Source organism: Lipotes vexillifer, unplaced genomic scaffold, assembly GCF_000442215.2.
Source record: "Lipotes vexillifer unplaced genomic scaffold, Lipotes_vexillifer_v1.1 scaffold842, whole genome shotgun sequence".
NCBI classification, from domain to species: domain Eukaryota; kingdom Metazoa; phylum Chordata; class Mammalia; order Artiodactyla; family Lipotidae; genus Lipotes; species Lipotes vexillifer.
Genome location: NW_006794988.1, coordinates 2,472,845 through 2,493,050, shown reverse-complemented (window position 1 = coordinate 2,493,050; position 20,206 = coordinate 2,472,845).

The window sequence follows — 20,206 nt, the reverse complement described above, 5'->3', positions numbered from 1 at the left end:
AAATATTAGAATTAACCTAAATAAACAACAATAAAAATTATTAAATTGAATGGACTATTACAAATGATATTTTCAAAAATAATTACTAATATCAATGAACAATTATTTAATATTAACTGAAGGATCAGGGTGTAATATATTTATAATGGTTGATTCAATTTAGCAAGCATTCTTTTTTTTTTTTTTTTTTTTTTGGTTCGGGGGCCCCCCCCCTTTTTTCGGTACGCGGGCCTCTCACTGCCGTGGCCTCTCCCGTTGCGGAGCACAGGCTCCGGAGGCGCGGGCTCAGTGGCCATGGCTCACGGGCCCAGCCGCCCCACGGCATGTGGGATCTTCCCGGACCGGGGCACGAACCCGTGTCCCCTGCATCGGCAGGCGGACTCTCAACCACTGCGCCACCAGGGAAGCCCTTAGCAAGCATTCTTATACCAACACACAAAGCTTTAAATTACAGTGACTGTTTCTGAGCTATAATATTATGAGTGACCTTCATTTCTTTTGTATAAACTTCCTTATCTTACAGAATGTCTGTTATTCTTTAACTTTAAGTAAAAAATAATTTTCAGTCAAAGGTCCAAAACCAAGTTTAGTCCTTGCCATCTGTAAAATTAGTCAAAATTAGGCAAGACTGACGCAAAAATGATCATTCAGTCAAATACCTCATTGAATCATTGTGCCAGACATCTTCCTTTGCTCTCCCATGTCTACTCTTCATTCTTCACCTTGCTCTCTGCCTCGGAAGGCTGATGTGTAGAGACCACATCAACTTGTCTCCATGCCATCTTGGTTCTTAGTTTCAGTGAACCAGGAATCCCACCAAGACACTGAGGGTCACAGGAGAGTTATGTATTCCCTAAGTTCCTTCCCTGTCTTCTCCTTGCTGCCTCTGTCAGAAGCTTCTCTAGAGGAAGCTGAACCTACTCATCTTTGCCTGGGTTCCAATAGCTGCTCATCTCCTAGTCATTTTCAGGTAGTAAAAGCTCAGCTATTACTAAGTTCTCCTACTGCTCCATCCCTGTGGTCCTCCTACATCAAATCTTGGTAAATGGAACATTTTCAAATTATTGAGTTCCATTTTTTCTATTTGTTTCCCATGGGGACCCTGAGTGACACTGCTCTGGTGCCCAGCCTCACATTCCCTCAGCCCATCCTTTCACTGCAGACATTGCTGAGGCAAACTAAGGTAACCTCACATCACTTCACCTCAATTGCACCATGTTTTCTTGTTTCAGCACCTGGGATCTGGGCTTCCCTGCACGGAGTGTCTTTAGGAATCTGCTCAACTATTCTGATGCATGAACAATTTGGAATTAAGAAGGAGTTAACAAGCCATGACATAACCTTTGACCTATAAGGGACAAGAACTGGTGAAAAATTCTTCTTTATCCTTTCTTCTTTTTTAATTAATTTTTATTGGAGTAGAGTTGCTTTACAATGTTGTGCTAGTTTCTACTGTACAGCAAAGTGAATCAGCTATACGTATACATATATCCCCTCTTTTTATGGATTTCCTTTCCATTTAGGTCACCACAGAGCATTGAGTAGAGTTCCCTGAGCTATACAGTAGGTTCTCATTAGTTATCTATTTTATACATAGTATCAATAGTTTATATATGTCAATCACAATCTCCCAATTCATCCCACATCCCCTCCCTTTCCCCCTTGGTATCCATATGTTTGTTCTCTACGTCTGTGTCTCTATTTCTGCTTTGCAAATAGGATTATCTATACCATTTTCCTAGATGTGTTAATATATAATATATGTGTTAATATACAATAAATGTTTTTCTCTTTCTGACTTACTTCATTCTGTATGAGTCTCTAGGTCCATCCACATCTCTACAAATGACCCAGTTTTGTTCCTTTTTATGGCTGAGTAATATTCCATTGTATATATGTACCACATGTTCTTTATCCATTCCTCTGTTGATGGACATTTAGGTTGCTTCCATGACCTGGTTATTGTAAATAGTGCTGCAATGAACATGTGTCTTTTTGAATTATGGTTTTCTCAGAGTATATGCTCAGTAGTGGGATTGCTGGGTCATATTGCATTGGCTATTCTGAGGCACGAAATTCAGTGTCCCAGCAGCATTAAACCTTGGTTGTCCATGGCAGTGAACCAGCTCAGTAATGCATTTTTAGATTGGTGTCCCTCTGTGCTTGTTTCATTCTTCCAGATCCCTAAACCCTGTATCTTGAAAAGATCCCCAAATAAACTACCTCTTGCAAACACCTGCTTTCCTAGGGAGATTCTGAGCTGAGAGATATTATGACGGATACAGTAATCTATACTATATATATAATGTATACATACACACACAATGCACATACATATATAATTTTCACTTAATACTAAAATGTTTGTTGCATACAATTATTAAAGAAATTATAATTGAGAATTCTCCAATGTGCTGCTGTTCATTTACTGGAGTAATTTCTAACGTGTCCCCCCATCCTCGACCCTGCCCCCCACCAACCTACCATCTTCACATGAATGGGAACAAATCTACCTTGGTGCACATTGGGTAATCCATCAGTACAATTTTCCAGTATGCTTCCTGACAAGTCTCAAAAATGTTCATAATAGTATTTCTCTGAGGGCAACCATACTATTAGTCCGAGGTAATGAAACCTTTTAGTAAAAGGGAAATAGGAAAAAAAACCTCATATTCTCTGTACATTTTCAGAATTGAGTAAATTTAAACTTCAGAGTCTAGACTTACAGAATAAATTCCTAGCTTAATTTCCATAGCAAAGCCATAGGCAAACAGGTGCTGGAAAGAATTCTAATCCCTCCGTTTCATAACCTGATCTCCAGGAGCCCTGGCCTGTTAGTGAGTATCATCTGCAGTGAGGCTGTGCAGGCAGCTTCGTCCGCAGAGCAGCTGGGGGTTTCCTCTGACTTCCTGAAGTCAGCCTGACTTCAGAACACAGGAGTTTGAAGCATTTCTTCCTGGAGAAACGACTGAGCAAGCACACCAGCCTAAACCTCACAGTCCCGATTAGAGGAGCACAAGCTCCGTGAACATATTCAAGTGTAAATTCTCAGAAAGATGAAACAGTGGGTAACATATCAGCATGAAAGACATTTTTGCATTGAATAGCATCTGTAATTTTTATTTTTCTTTCTTTATAAGTTAGTTTCCATGGATTTTGGTTCTACAGATAGGAAGTGGAGAAGTAGACGTATTGGAACAGCAAAGGGAATTTGTTCTCAGGCCATTTCTGAGCAAGCCCTGAAATGGGAACTCCCAGAGAGGAGACAAGAAAGCCTGCTCTCTTGAGAGATTTCCAAAGAAGCTTTGCATCTGAAAGAGGTCTGAATTTGCAGAAGATGCCCATTAATAGTGCTGCTTTGGTACACTAATGTAAACCTCAGATCCCTTGAGGTTTGCCCTTCTCTCTTCAAAATGGTATCTTGTACTACACATGAGTATAAACATTGAAGGTCATATTCTCCCTCCCTTTTCAATTCTGATTTACATTTACAGGAAAGTTAAGCAGAAAACCATGAGCTGGGAAAGGCTGCTCATTTGCAAAGAGGCATTATTTTCCAGGCCTGTGGGCTGAATCATGCAGTTCAAAGTCTCAGGTGCCAACCTCCCTGACACACCATCCCTGCTCACACCACACACAGAGCTTCAGCCTAGAGCCATTTTATGGATCTATCTGACTTTCTAAAAGAATGTGATTGAGTGGTGCACTTATGGACCAGATGTGAGACCTGTGTATGAGACCCTGAAGGTCACCAGGACAATAGTCACATCTGTCCACAAGGTAGCTCAAAAACTATCTACATGGTATCCTCCTTGGTCACAGATTTTATGTGCTGGCTTGGGAAGTCTGTTTCAACTGGCAAAGCACTTAATCTAACTCATCCTTCCTCACATTTGTTTACTTTTTTTAATCTCTCTGACCACAAAATTCTCTAAGATATAAAATATAGCCTGAATTCCGGGTTCTACTTGATAGTCCATTTTATCCATTTATTTTTCTCAGTGTGCACTGGTTATATTATCCCCCTGTCCAAGTAGGGGGTTTTTATGCACTAAGAACATGGGCATTTAAAATACAACATAAGAGACACATTTATCGTCATAAATTCTCCTTTGAAATTCCTGTTACTTCTTGTTAAAATATCACTGTACAATTGATATGTTGTTTTTTTCCGTTTCCAAATTGTCTTGTACCAGTTATAAATGTTATTGAAAAGTTGCAAAAGAATAGTTATTAGAGTCTCCAGTTTTTCATCAGTTGTAACTTTATGAATAAAGTATGCTGTTGTTTTCTCCTGGCAAAAATGTTTTCCTGATCCAAAGTCATTTGGAGTAGGGAAATGGGAACATGTCAACAGAGATAAATTAATGTGTTCAATTGTTTAGTTCCCAAATTAAGGAAACAGAGACATTTTCCCCACTTTTAAAACACAAACCTCATTGATCATTATGTTGAGTAGAATTATTTTCCTCAATTAGAGAATAATATAGATCAACAGTTTTGATGCCTCAATATTTTATGGAGGAAAGTTTAATATTTGGAAGTAGCATAAGATGGGGATTTTATAGTTTTGGTTTTTATTGTTTTTCCTTTTTAAACCTATAGCTGCAATTTATAGGTTGAGGTGTCTAAACCGTAATCTGTTCCATTATTAGCATGCTTCATTACTTCACAGCTCTGTTTTTTAGGCCATAACAATAAACAAACTAAGATCACACATGTTATAGTATATGCCTTAATCAAGCTGACTAGTTATATTGGAAATTAGTTAATTTTCTTTCCAATATACATCCTTTTGTTTCCTAAGCAGTGCACCAGTTTCTGTCCAGCATCTACCTACACTCACCACCCCATTCTCAAACTCACTTTGGTGATACTATGGCTATTTCCTTATCTAAGGCTGGAGAATGTAATTTAAGTTAGAATGGTCCAGTCCCCTGGCCACAGGGGCTAGTTCAAGGACCTGAGACAAGCAGAGAAGGTCAATAAGACCCATTCAGGGACCTTTCTTTGAGTCACATAGTGTTAGTCAAGTCCTTTTCACTACACATGGTTTTGTATTCATATGAGCCTGAAGGTTCCAGGAACATGAGGTTGAATCTGAAAACAAAGCCCACGTTTTTTCAAAAATGTAGGTAAAATACAAACCCCTTATTACAAGTGGAAGAACAACTCAAATGAGTGAGATGGAGGAGGGGTGGGAGGGAGGGAGGTCCAAGAGGGAGGGGATATACATGGCTGGATTATTTCGTAGTACAGTGGAAACTAACACAACATTGTAAAGCAACTATACCCCCATTAAAAAAAAAAAAAGGACTCCACAGCATCTCTTTCACATTTTAACTTTAAATTATAAGTATATATTATCTTTTGGGAAAACACAGAAGCAATTCCATGGAATTAGAACAAATTCTAACTTATCTACACCACTCTAGTGATGTCTATAGGAGTCCTAAGACAAATCTGCAGATTTCCTATTGAGAGAAAATTTTAGCTGAATAGCTTTACCTAATCTCTCAGTACTATTTTGTTTTATGTTATATAAATATTATATATATTATATTTATATATAATGTAATATATATGTATATATATAATGTAATATGTACATATATTATATATATATATATATATATATATATATATAAAGTACACACACACAGTGTACACAATTAAATCTCCTCTTCTTAGGTTTCTATTAGTAACAGATCTGCTGTGCTCCAGCTGTAAGAAAATCCTCTAGATTCTCCAATTAAAATGAAAACTAAAATAAAGCTAAGTGTTCTGGAACAGGATCAAGGGATGCACCAAAGCTTTCAAAGACCATTAAGTTGAATTGAATTAAATTATATAAATAATATTTTCCCAAAAAGTCAATATGCTTTTTTCTAATATGCATTTTAATACTGATTCAAATGTCTACCATATCATAAAAGTTGGCCAATAAGAATAAGCAAGCCCTACATGAAGTAGATTAGTAAATTTTTCTCCACGGTGTGATTTTCTGAGTGACAAATGATCACTCCATTCCAAACCAAATTTCCTTTGGACTTTTTAGCATTCTACAATTTAAGGTATGGGAGGCTACAGATTAAATTAAGCTACTGTTGAAAGGATACTGTACTGACTATTACAAGATCACTAATGAGTAGCATGTATTTAGAATCATTTCGTTAGTTTGTATTTTTGTTAGAACAGTTAAAAAGGCAATGATGTTATGCACATTAGGAGAGATATATTTTTATTAGAGAAGAGAAGATCAAGGTGTAGAAGCTGAAGAATTGTGAAACACTTTCCCAACTGGCCTGCTTGGCTAATAAATTTCACAAGGATATTGAACAAGCAGTGAACAGCATGAGCATTGGGGGCAGAGGTAGGATGCAAGTATGTTTAGGAGAGAAAAAAGCACTGAAAAGAAACTTAGTGTGCTTTTATATATCTCTCATTGTTGAAGTCCTCGAAAACTTATTTATAAGAATGTGACACTAGCTTAAAGAAACCAGCTTTTTCACCTTATAAAGCACTTTCTAAAGTATAATGTGATCTACCACATCCTATGAGCAGAATCCCCAGAGGCTAAAGCTTAGGCTTTTGCAGTAAGAAAATTCATTTTACAATTGAAAGAATTAGAACACAGAGACTGAAGATTAAAGGCTCAATCATGACTATACGGAACACCAAAACCTGAGTCAGGATTCTGACTTAAGGGCCTATGCTTTTCCTTGTCACACAAGGCCCTGGAAGATGATGGAGCCACAAGATGAAAGGAATCTGGGTCCTGAATCACCACTTAGAGAATAAATGATTGACCTGAATCATTCTAGTGGATTGTTATTTGAGTAAGGGAAAAAAAAAAAAAAAAAAAACTTCTGTTGTTTTTGAGCCACAACAGTATAGCTTACTATAACTAATCTATAGGAAAATAAGTATTTATTGCTAAAATTTTCCTTGAGTTTCCAAGAAACTTACAGCAATCTTTGAAGATTTAGCTCAGAAGACAACATCCCATAATCCTCCAGAGTTAATTACATCTTTCTTTGTAGTCACTTAGTGTTTTCTATATGCCTCTATCGTGCATAACTGGTAAACAAATAACTACCATATAGTTTCACAACTACTGACTAGATCCTGAGCTCCTCAAGAGGTAAGACATTTCCTCATTCAACTACATCTTTTCCTGTATCTCTACTGATGTGCAACAAATGATTTTTAAAAGAATGGATGGTTATATAGCTCATAAAATATGATTCCTTGCACAAAGTTTGAGTAACTTATTTTCTTATTTAGAACACTTTAATAGTCAGTATTAAATTCCAAAGCTTTGATTCAATTTCCTTTCATGTAAATCTATAAGTTGACTGCAACCCAGACTGATACAAACAGAAGATGTAAGTACTTTTAATTCTTTATTTCCTTAAGAATGTTTTCGCTTTTGAAGTCACCTGGTATGTAAAAGTTTTAGTTTGTGTATGTATGTATTTTTTTCGTAGTTGAGAATTAGAAGGAGGAATTTAATTCCCAATAAAATATTTGAGACATTGGCTGATGGATTTAAATTACAATCTACTTTCTAGTCATGCTTATATCCTTTTTGGGGAGGATGGAGGGAATAGAGTCTGTTTACTTCTGTTTATTACATTAGCATCTTAAAACCTCATTCCATCTAACTCTATATTCAAGTTGACACCAAGGCTCAGAATTAATCTCAGAGCTCTAAGAAAGAGCCCCTCAGAAGGTTATTCTTAACAGTGTCATGAGAAGAGTATACATTTCAAGTAGAACCATTAGAGAGTGAATGAGAAGCTTCTTTGCCTATAGATGAAGTTCTTACAGAGACATCTGCAATGAAAAAGACCAATCACAGACAGCCATTAAGACTCAGAGAGGTGGAGAATTCTCTTCTTGGGTAAAGGCCAATAAAGTTAAACTTTCTATTTATTCAGTTTATTAGATGATGATGATGGCGATGGTGGTGGTGGTGGTGATGATCATTGGTGGTGGAGAAGAGAATGGTCAGTTTTAAGACCCCAGAATGATGTAACATTCTCTCATCCTTCATCTGACTTCCTTGTTTCAGAGCACTTCTCCACCACCTCCATCATTAGCAGGTGGGACTTCTTCTAAATCATAACCAGAAGAAAGAAGCTGTAGTTTGAATTAATTTCTAAGGTGATATTTGTAAATGTAATATAGACTATTTGACCTGAAACTTCTGCAGTTGTGAGTGACCACAGAACTACTCGTGGTGTCACGTGGAGAATCAGATAGGTTAGGTTTGCAGTGGATTCTCTTCCCTTGTTGAGACCCTAGCCTTCTGAACTTTAGCTGTGAGGTATTATGTAAAAATTGTTCCAAATCAGTTATAATTAACTAATGTGGCTGTGATTCACAGTCATACCTCTTGCCTTATTTTGTTCATGAAAAATTTCACTCTGCTTCCAATAATATTTCCAGAGCACATTTAACAAACTAGGCTTTATGTGGTCTATAGAAATATATTTTATTTCCGTTTTAGTTTAGTTTAGTTTGCTTTCTGTACATGTGGGTATGTGTCTGCGTGCATGTATGTGTGCCCTTCCCCCTCACGTGTGGCACTTTTCTTCCCCTATTTAAGAGCATTTGTTCTCTCTGGCCACTGGATGGCGATTAAGTGTTTTCTCCCTTAGCAGGGAGATCATTAAGGAGCTGGTAGCCAGTGCAGATTGCTTCTGATTCATGGATGGGATTTCAAGAGACTTTATTAACAAGAAAATAGAGGAACATTTTACCTTGTCTTCATCAATTAAATGATTTATTAACAAAGCTTGCAACTATGTGTGATTATTAAAAAGGCAATAAGGCAATAATTTACACAATATTTTGAGTTCAGACAGAAATGCTTACACTTCGGTTATGAAGTGTCCGGTTGCATCTATGAAGTAACATTGTAACTTTTTCTCCTGAAAACCCCTACATTCAGTATTCCTCTTAGGATCTGCTCCCTTTCTGCCGAATCTCAACCTAAAGGAAACGTTTTGGGAAATACACTGAGAAATGTTCATAATCTCTCAGGACACTGTATTGCAATTGCTAGTTAGGTGTAAAATCTATTAGTTTTGTTCCTCACTGAATCTTGAGTACTACACAGTCTGGTAGTTAGCAAACACTAGTTGAGTGAAGGGAAACAACAGATGTCTTCTCCTGTATCCTGGTTATCTATCCTTACCCATCTGGGAGATAAGATAGAGCACGATTCCACAAAATGGGACTGCTCTGCCAATAAAGTGATCTAGGCATTTGAAGAGAGGAGAGGAGAAATGTATCCCATATATTCTTTTCATAGCTAATTAACTGTTTTATATATTCTTCCCCTACTTGAAGAGTGAGTTATCTATTAAGTGAAGAGTTGAACTGAGTTACCCTAAGCTGAGTTTACAGAAAAACTTGCTTCCTCCCTGTTCTAAACATCCTTAGCTGTACTACTAGTCTTTAGCACATAAGACCAATACTCTGAAAACTTCAAACTTGTGTACCAAGACATGTATATGGATTTGAAAATCCTAATGTTTAAAGAATTGTCCACACATTTGACTGAGATGATTTTTTCCATTTCTTAAAAACTCTGGACATTTACTTGAGACTATTACAGCTTATTTATCAATTGAAAAGAAGTGTCAATACGCACATTTTCCAGAGACCACATGCTCATCTTTTTCTCTATAACCAAGCTATAAATTTTACCTGGATGACTGACCTTAACTGAAATGTAGGACAGCAAGGGGAGAAAAGCAACAGCAACAGGTAAGGTGTTGCCGGAAGCAGAACGAAGTGAGAGTATAAGAATAATTATAGCTCCTAGGAGGATTCTTGCAGTGAGCCATGGGAGCCACTAAAAGAAACTAGGAAACATCCAAGGTCATTTTGCGCAACAATATAAAGAGCGTCCATGGAACACATTCAATTAAAATATGTCTCTTAAAAGCAAATACTTTTTTGTCCTGCTCCCAACATCAGCTTCCTCTGCTATGAATTCCTGGCCCCAAAGCCTATGCTGGTCTCCTGAGTGCAGACCATTTTTTATGAATTGAATTGTTCCTTTTTTTTTAAATTTTTTCTTCTGTCTGGGAGGATGAAAATGGTATCATTGCATGGTCATCTGTATTAATTTTTAGGGCTGTCTAAGACAAACTGCAAGGCTTACACAGCAGGAATTTATTTCCTTACAGTTATGCAGGCTAGAAGTCTGAGGTCAAGGCAAGGGCTGGGTTCATACTTTCTGAGAGCTGAGAGGGAAGGATGATCTGTCCCAGGCCCCTCTCGTTGGCTTGTATATGGCCATCTTCTCCCTGTGTTTTCACATTGTCTTTCCTTTATGTGTGTCTCTTTCTTTTCACATGGCCTCATTCTCTTTATAAGTTCACTGGTAATTGAATTAGGGCCCACTCTAATAACCTCATTTTAATTTTACTAATTAAGCTGCAATGGTTCTATTTCCAAATCATGTCATATTTTGAGGTAGCGAGTGTTAGTACTTTCAACATACGAATTGAAGGCTGAGGGAGAGGTAGGTACTAGAGATTAAGACTTTCAACAAAGGAATTTGGGGTTGGTCATAATACAATCTATTTCCTCTATTTCATACTGCCTCTCCTTCCCTGTTTTGCTACTACTACAAGGTAACATTAGTTAAGGTCTGCTCAAGGAAATAAATGTCTGAGGCATTGAACTCATCAGTTCTGGAAGCATACCATCTGGACTGTATCCTCGTGTTGTCCCTTCCTAGCTCTGTGTCCTGGGTTTGCTCATCTGTAAAATGGGGATAATAACATTATCATGTTAAGTGCTTACCTATTTTACAAATATTATACTTATACATGTTTATTATAAAACATTATTGAAGAAGTAAACTGCCTTCCAAGTACAGGTAGTAGTCCATACACGTAACAGTGCCCTTTATTATACTGTGGTGAGGCCCAATCAACTACTGAATGGTTTTGAAAATGAGATTGTCTCAGCTTAACTTCCAGTCCTAGATTCTTTTAATCCAAAACAGTCTCAATTCAGAGATGTATATATGACTATAAACCCAGTGGATTAACAGATAATTATTTTTCATCCATTTCAAATACAGTGTAAAATTTATTCAAAAGCACAAAGACAGCTTCTGTAAACAATTCTTAGATGTCTATTCACATATATTCCAAAGATATCAATGACCAACTGAAGTGCACAAAACATAAATCCAAGCCCTCAGCTTCTGGCATCATTTGCTTTAAAACTACAAGCTCAAATGACACAGGGCTTTTAGTAAGTTCTCAAATTGGATCTTTAAATTAGATCTTTAAAATCTAGTCATATATTATGTTTACAGAAAGGCTCACCAATTCTGAATCTTTTTAATTTTTGAATAACATATCTTAATTTAATTTCTATAATTTCATTATCTGAATTCAAATTTTATTTTCTTCATTGTGATAAACATTTTTTCTTGTGTGTATGTGAAAAATGTTTATTTTTAATAAAAAAATTTATTTTATATTGGAGTATAGTTGATTTACAAAGTTCTGTTAGTTTCAGGTGTATAGCAAAGTAATTCAGTTATACATATACATAGATCTATTTTTTTCAGATTCTTTTCCCATTTAGGTTATCACAGAATATTGAGTCGAGTTCCCTGTGCTATACCTCCTGGGCATATATCTGGAGAAAACCATAAATTGAAAAGATACAAGCACCCCAATGTTCATTGCAGCACTATTTACAATAGCCAAGACATGGAAGCAACCTAAATGTCCATCAACAGATGAATGAATAAAGAAGATGTGGTACACATATTCAATGGAATATTCTTCTTTTTTTACTACCATAAAAAAAAGAATGAAATCATGCTATTTGTAGCAACAGGGATGGACCTAGAGATTTTCATACTAAGTGAAGTAAGTCAGAGAAAGGCAAATATCATATGATATCACTTATACGTGGAATCCAAAAAAATGATACAAATGAACTTATTTACGAAACAGAAACAGACTCACAGACTTAGAAAACAAACTTATGGTTACCAAAGGGGAAAGGTAGGGGGGAGGGATAAATCAGGAGTTTGAGATTAACATATACACACTACTATACATAAAATAATCAACAAAGACCTACTGAATTCAAGTTTTCTTAAAGTAGGACTTAAATTTAAAATGCAGTAAGAAAGATCAATTGGATTCAAATAAACAAATATATGTTGAGGAACTACTATGTGCCAGGTGTTGAAGATGTAGATAGATGGATAGATATAAACATAGTTATAGATAGATCGATTTTTCTGTCCATCCATCTATATTCATACATTTGGCATTGAACATTGGGCAAATGTGATGACCTTCCACTTATATAACAGGAGATTAGCACTGTGAGAAGAACAGTCTTTAAATATTGTCTTTATGCCTCTGATAATATGGGGCATAGAACCAAAAACTCCTGGGAAATTTGAAAGCAAACTGAAAAGATTTTAATAGAAAATAGAAGGTAACTCTAGTGTCACTTTCCCCAAAACTTTGTATTATGTTGCTGTTTACTTTTTTCCTAGTAAGATTGTACCTCAAGCTAAAATTATAATCATTAATTCTTAAATAATAGCAAATAGTAGATTGAAAACACACATAGAATGTGATTTCCCTATCATTTTGTCTTTTGTTTTATTTATAGTTTTCACTTCCTAAGCTATGAAGACATATTTATAATTAAGAATCTCAATCTTCAGAGTTTAATCAACACATTTGACATATTTTATGTCTGAATTGGTTTCTCTGTCTGACTTAGATTGTATGCCTTTAGGGTAAGCACTGTGTCTACGATGATTTATATAGTGTTGTCTACTTGGTGTTCAATAAATAATAAACAATAAAAAAAGATTGCCTAGCAAAGTTACAGCTCTCATGCTAACGACAAATTGGCTAAATGTCTTAGAATTACTTTTCTTTTATATTGGAAAGCAATGATTTAACCTATCTTCTTTGAATGGAGTAATGTTCTCCATTTTAATATCTCAAATTAATCTATTTGTGTGTACTCTCTCTTGCTCTCATTTGAAGCTTTAAATATAGCTTTGCACTCATTTTTCAAATGTTATTATTTTATTGAACATGCACTTTTGAGTAAGATTTAATAAGAACATCAGTGAATTGGCAAATGACATACTCTAGTTCATCTGCTGAGTGCAGTATATGCAACAACATTTGGAGAGATTCCAAATTAAACTTATGTAATGGAGGTGAAAATACTTCATTTATATTTAACCCTTATTTCTGGTGTTCATACACTACTGCCTTTCAGATCATGAACTGTTCAGTCTTTTGCATTGTTCTCAGTGTTCAATTCTTTGGCATTTTATACATCAAGTGTCCCTCCCAGATGTCAAATTGGAGAAGAACATCCTTATGTTTCTTGCTTCATTGTGACATCTGCCTAGGCTCAAGTTTGGTGGGAGAAGAAAATCATGAAGCCGTCGACTGTCTTGTTCAATCCCACCTCAGGGGCTCTGACAGTTGTTTTCTGCATGGAGCCCTCTTTCCATTTCTTCCCTTTATATCACTTTCTTATCTTCTCTAGCAAGTTATTACTCATCATTAACTTTTCAGAAGAAATTATTCTTTTTTCAGAAGAGTCCTCTTCCCTATCTCTACCTTGCATTTGATTAAGTTGGTACTTATGTCAATACCCTTAGTTCCTGGACTTCCCCAACATTATATTCATTAGATTTGTCATTACTTATTTGACATGCATATTTTTGACCAGATAATAAATTCTGGAAACGGATGAACTTCCTGAATTAATCACTGATGTATCCAGAACACCAATCTTAGTGCCTGGCGCACAGGGATCATTCAACAGAGATTTGCCTAATGATTGAGAAAAACATAGTTTGGCCTTTCAAGACCACTTCACAAGAAAATTGCATACTTTTGTGGCAAAGTAGTTAAGGTTTCCTTTTGAATTTGGCTTGTAAATCATGGAAAGCATGTTACTCTCACAAATAGCTTTGAGACAATCAGTATTTGATACAAATCATGTGCTTCCCTTGAACAAAGTTAATATCCTAATGCAAAGTGTCATATACATTTTCCTACAGGCTGAATATTTTTACATTCATAACCTGCTATTAGTTGATCTGGTAAAGATAATTTTGATTTTTCCATAAAAATGATATGAAGTTATAATATATTCACATCCTCTGCAGGAAAAATAAGTTCATTAACTATCCCCATTTAAACTTAGCACAGTCTGAGAGCAATCCATCACAACGGTTTATTTTTGTTCTTTTAGGAGACCCCTAGAATAGGCTGCGCAGGATGAGAGCAAAGAATGTGAGGATAAGAGGAAATGGCTACGGAAGTTTAGGGAGAGAGAGTAGAACCTAAAGTCAGGAGCTGGTGAAACTCAAGAGGAAAGAGCTATTTTATCTGAAGAAAGAATCCGAGCTACAGTATTGAAACACACGGGCTCATGCTCACTAATCCATCAGAAAACAGACTCACTACCAAGAGGGACCCAGAATGCCAATGCAATGAAAACACATATGTGCAACTGGCAGAATTATGTGTACGTTGCGGTATGCTTTTGTTTGTTTGCTTGTTTGTTTTTTTGTGGTGAATCAATAAATTTCTATATTACCAGGCCACAAGAAGTTCCTAAATGGTTCTAAATATGTATATATTTTATGAGGGAAAGAAGAAAATTGCAATACTAATTAATATTCCAGGACAAAACTCGATCAAGTTTCTTTCACTTCCCATCTAGTTCTAAACATTTTCAGAAATTTAATCTCATTTGTTTATTTAAAATTATTTTCCGAAATTTAATATGACAGATCAAGTAAGCACATTATCCCAGACAATATGAGAAATTGTCTGTCTATACATATTGAAAAACCCTATATCTACCTGTAAGAAATCTAATTTACTTACCTTAAAAGAACATTAAATTATTGCAGGGCTTTCTGTAATTTGAAACACCTGTTTAAAAAAATATTAAACACAGCTTTAACAAGAAAAATGTTTCACTAATGTGAGCATATGAATAATCTAAAAATTTAAGGTACTTGAAAATAATGCATGTCTTACACTTAGCCTGATTTTAGCCCACCAAACAATTATTTTAGAAGAAGAATTTATGTTTGATTTATGGACCATCATGATTCAGTAATTAAATCAAATTTGACAGTATTAAAAAGTGGAAAGCCACTGGCTGGTCCAAGTATTAGCATGATTTCTCTTTTATTTCCCCATCCTAAAGTGTTAATCTTGACTGAAATCAGTGGAGGACTTTCTCCCATTCCTCTCTTCATTTTATTCACCCACTCACAAATTTCATCTGACAATATTTCCACTAAACTGGTGTAGGGTTAACCCTTTTAGATATATATTTGAATGGGAATACTAACTTAGACATTCATTTTCCTTTCATAATCATTGATTATTCTGAGAAAAACTCAAGGAGTAAGATCTTTAATTATCTTTAGACAGTCCCTGCTTTGTTGATTTTATATCATTAAATGTGAAACATTTATGATAACAGTTCTAATGTATGTATTTTGAGGACTTTATGAATATAGAGTATTTGAGGTTCTAACAGGTGAGCATACACATTTTCAAAATATGAAATGTAGCCTTGAATTTAACTTTATTGTGCATTCTTAATCTTTGTACCATTTCATATCACTTTACAATATTTAATATTGTATGTTTGCAAAACAAAGTAACTTCTGAATAACCCTATAATTCCAGTTTCAAAGTAAGATGCAGTTGGAAGAAAAGCTAAACCTTATACTAATTACTTTGAGCTATAGTAGTAGTTTAGATTTTCCCAGGAAAATAGTTATACGCCTGAGGAGTAACAGCTTCCAGAAACCTGAATGCAAGGTTAACCAAGCATAAAGCCTTTTATTTTTGATTTTCTGTACACTTCAGAAATGGAACCAGTTGCTTTATAGCAAAGTCCTTTTTTTCAACAAATGAAATTCTGAAGGATATTGAGACACTCAAATGCTATAGAGGGAATCTATGAAGGATGTTTGAACTCAGGAACACCAAAATTCTTAGTGTGAAATCCATTATTCTACCCTGATTAAAACAGTTCATCACCAATTATAGGAGCGTGTTCTTAGGTGATCAATGGAGGTTAAAGAGCTTTGTTTTTCCCTTCTAGAATTGGCTTCCTAATTAGTAAAAGTGAATTTTAAAATGGCCTTCTGAGGAACAGCTGTGTTATCTGTTGTTTATGGAATAGCCTTGCAGACATGCTTGCTTTTTGGCATTGAAATAGAAATTAGAGTGATTTGCATAAATGGAATATTAGTTGCTCTGTTGATTATTTTTCTCTATTTCCCCTTTTCTGCATATCGTTTATTTCTATTATTTTAATGATAAGTAACTTTTAGGTGGAAAACAGCTGTCTGCTATTTTTTGACTTCAGAGAACAGGCTAAAAATATGTTCATATTAAGATAGTATTAGACTTGACTTTGCTTTAAATTAACCACAATATGTTCTTTGAAGAAGAGTCATATTCAGCCCCCACCAAAGTTTAAGATATACAAATAATATACAGCATTAACATATAAAGAGTTACATCTTCATTTGAAAATTGACTTCACTGAGTAGTTTTTAATAGCAAAATATGATTTTTGAGGGACTTAGTGCCATAAGCTATCTTAAAATCTAGAAGTTTTAACTAGTATTAGTTTAAAATTTCAAATGGATATTTCATTCAGACAATGCTTCTTAAATATAATGAATATATTTTCTTTAAAATAAACAAAAATCCCTATCTAAATTTCACTACTATAATGTTCATTTTTTTCTCATAGCGATTGTTATGAGTTGAATTGTTTACCCCCAAATTCATATGTTGAAGTCTTAAACACCTTTACTTCAAAATGTGACCTTATTTGGAGACAGGGTCTCTCTGGAGATAATTAACTTGAAGTGAGATCATTAGGCTGGATCCCAATCCTATATGACTGGTGTCTTTATAAAAAAGTGAATTAAGACACAGAGAGATACACATAGAGGAGAGACAATGTGAAAACACACGAGAAGATAGCCATTTAATAGCCAAAGAGAGATACCTGGAACAGAACCTTCCCTCAAGGCCTTAAGAAGGAACCAACCCTGCTAACACCTTGATGTCAGATTTCCAGCCTCTAGGACTATGTGTAAATAATGTTCTGTTGTTTAAGCCTCCCAGCTTGTGGTACTTCATTACAGCAGCCTTAGCAAACTAATAAAGAAACATATTTACTGCCATGTTTTCTATTTTTAATCAAAATGTTTTAGAACTGTCTCTTTTTTTTTTTTTTTTTTTTTTTTTTTTTTTTTTGCGGTGCGCGGGCCTCTCACTGTTGTGGCCTCTCCCATTGCGGAGCACAGGCTCCAGATGTGCAGGCTTAGCGGGGCCATGGCTCACGGGCCCATCTGCTCCGCGGCATGGTGGATCTTCCTGGACCGGGACACGAACCCGTGTCCCCTGCATCAGCAGGCGGATTCTCAATCACTGCACCACCAGGGAAGCCCCAGAGTGCTTTTTAGATGTGGAGTACTAGTACTAAGAGTAACGGGCTTAAATATGCAACACACCTATCCTCTAACTGTGAGATGCTAGGCAATTTGTTCAACTTCCCTGTGCCTCAATTTCATCATGAATAAAATGGAAATAATAGCAGTTCCTAACTCACGAGTGTGGTTGTGAGGATTAAAATAGATAAAATATATAAAGTGCTGATATAAGTGTGTGGCCTCTAGTTAGCAATCTATAAATTTTAATGGTCATAAAGGTGACAATTTATCTATACAAATTATTACTGAAGTTATAGCCATTGTAAAACATAACCAGGGATCTACAGTATTTCTGAAAATTAAGACTTGCAAATGTACTATTGTTACATCCCATGGCATAGACCTTACCAATACTTGGCACCATGTTATGACTTCAACTAAAACTCCCTTAAGACTTTCTTCATTGAGCAATATGTGTGAACCACGCATCATCCTGCAAGCTCTCAAGGAGAAAACATGCCATGCCTCAGTTAGCCATCCTGATGATGAGATACTGAGGTCTTGTTAGAGAGATAACACATGGATACACATGGCTCTAATACAAAGGAATAATTCCTACTACAAGAGAACTGTAGCTGAAGGTGAATCCCACACCCAGATTGCACAATTACTTCTTATCAGTGCCAGCATTCTCACTTCCCCACTCTTTTTTTTTTTTTTTTTTTTTTTTTTTTGCGGTACATGGGCCTCTCACTGTTGTTGCCTCTCCCGTTGCGGAGCACAGGCTCTGGACACACAGGCTCTGCGGCCATGGCTCATGGGCCCAGCTGCTCCATGGCATGTGGGATCTTCCTGGACCGGGGCACGAACACATGTCCCCTGCATCAGCAGGAGGACTCTCAACCACTGCACCACCAGGGAAGCCCCCTTACTTCCCCACTCTTATCTGTGCTTCTCAAAGAAATCTTCTCTAAATCATTTTACCCCATGCTTAGATCCTTTAGCAAGTCATCCTTTTCTGAATTAATATATGCATTCACCACATCTTTATTTACAGCTTCATGTATGTCAGGTTTTGTCCTAGGCTCACCATTTAGGCGTGTGGGATGAAAGGGCAAGGGAGGGGGCTGTACTTAGTATACTCCCCTTACATAGTTTTTGTATACTTTCTCTGTTTAATAACTCTGGAAATTTTGGGACATAGAAAAGTACTTCTGAGGTGCCCCAAACAAATTCAGTCTCACTCGTTTATGTTTACAGAGAAGCTGTGCTGACTTTAGTCCTTGCACTTAATCATCTTATATTATAGCTAATTCACAAAGAATCTGTCTACTCTGCCACATTCTCTAACATGCACATTCTTACAGGCATCATGTTTTCTTATTTATATGCTCAGAATCTAGCACAGTGGCCAGCATCAATCAGGTGCAATGCAAATAAAAGATGAATTAATTTTTCTAAAAGAGAGAAGGTGGGGAGTAGGTAAACAATCATGAAGAATTCTGTATTCCTGCAGAGTGTTGCATAAGGGTAGTGTATAGACAAGAAAATATAGTGGGAGAAGAAAATTCCAGGCAGATGGAAAATCAGGAGCTAAAGCACACACGGGGGAAAGGAATGTGTGCTGAAATTGCAAACAAGTCAATTTGGCTAGGGCCTTGTGTATATGAACATGAATAAGGTAGAATATAAAAAGGCAAATCCCATTTACATCGTGGAGGCTCGTAAATGCAAGGCCAGGGAATTTCAACCTGAATTGCTACAGCTCTGAAAACAATACTCCATGATTCTCCATTTCCCCTGACATAATCTGTTAACAGTTTGTAATTTGGAAAAGGCACAGGAGAGAATTTTGTTGTCCAGATATACTAACTCATATTACTCTATGTTTAATTCAACCTAGATATACTTTAATCCACTAATAGAATTTTCTTTGTTACTTTGATATATTTTGAACATAGCATTTAGTTGAATATATTAAATATCATATCTTACATTTTTTACTCTTGAATGGACAGTAAATTTACCTGCCGTGTCATATAAAATGCTGATTAACTTTGATTCACTTATGCATATTAGGATCGCCTGGAAGATGTGAGACTTATGAAATATAAATACATAACAAGTAACAATGTAGGATCATGTCATTCATAAAATCAAGGATATTAATTATTTACCTAAATAGTCATCTAATTCTCTATACAGCTTGAAATAAAATGGAATCAGGAAGCAAAGCTTGAGCTAAATCTACCTAGTGCCCAGACAATTTCGTAAAATGTAATACAGAAACCCAGTTTACAGTTTAAATTAATGGTGGGCAGTTAATTGAAAGATAAACCCCCAATATGCTAGAAAGGAAAAAAAAAATCTGAAACAACAAAAATCTACATGATTCAGACAACTGAAAATACATATATTATGTATGCTTGTATAGAATAAATTTTTGAGTGCTGTTGTAGGAAAATACTCATAATACCCTATCGATTTGTGTCAATATGGATGCATTTCAAAATCATAATATTGCATGAAGAAAAAGTTGAAAATTATTCTTAAAGTTGGATGTCATCTAAAGTGTCATCTAAATTTTAATATGTCCAAAGCAAAATGTAGATTATTTATTGATACAGATGTATGTGCTAAAATTATACAGTTCTCCTTGGAAATGATCTACAACAGCCTCAG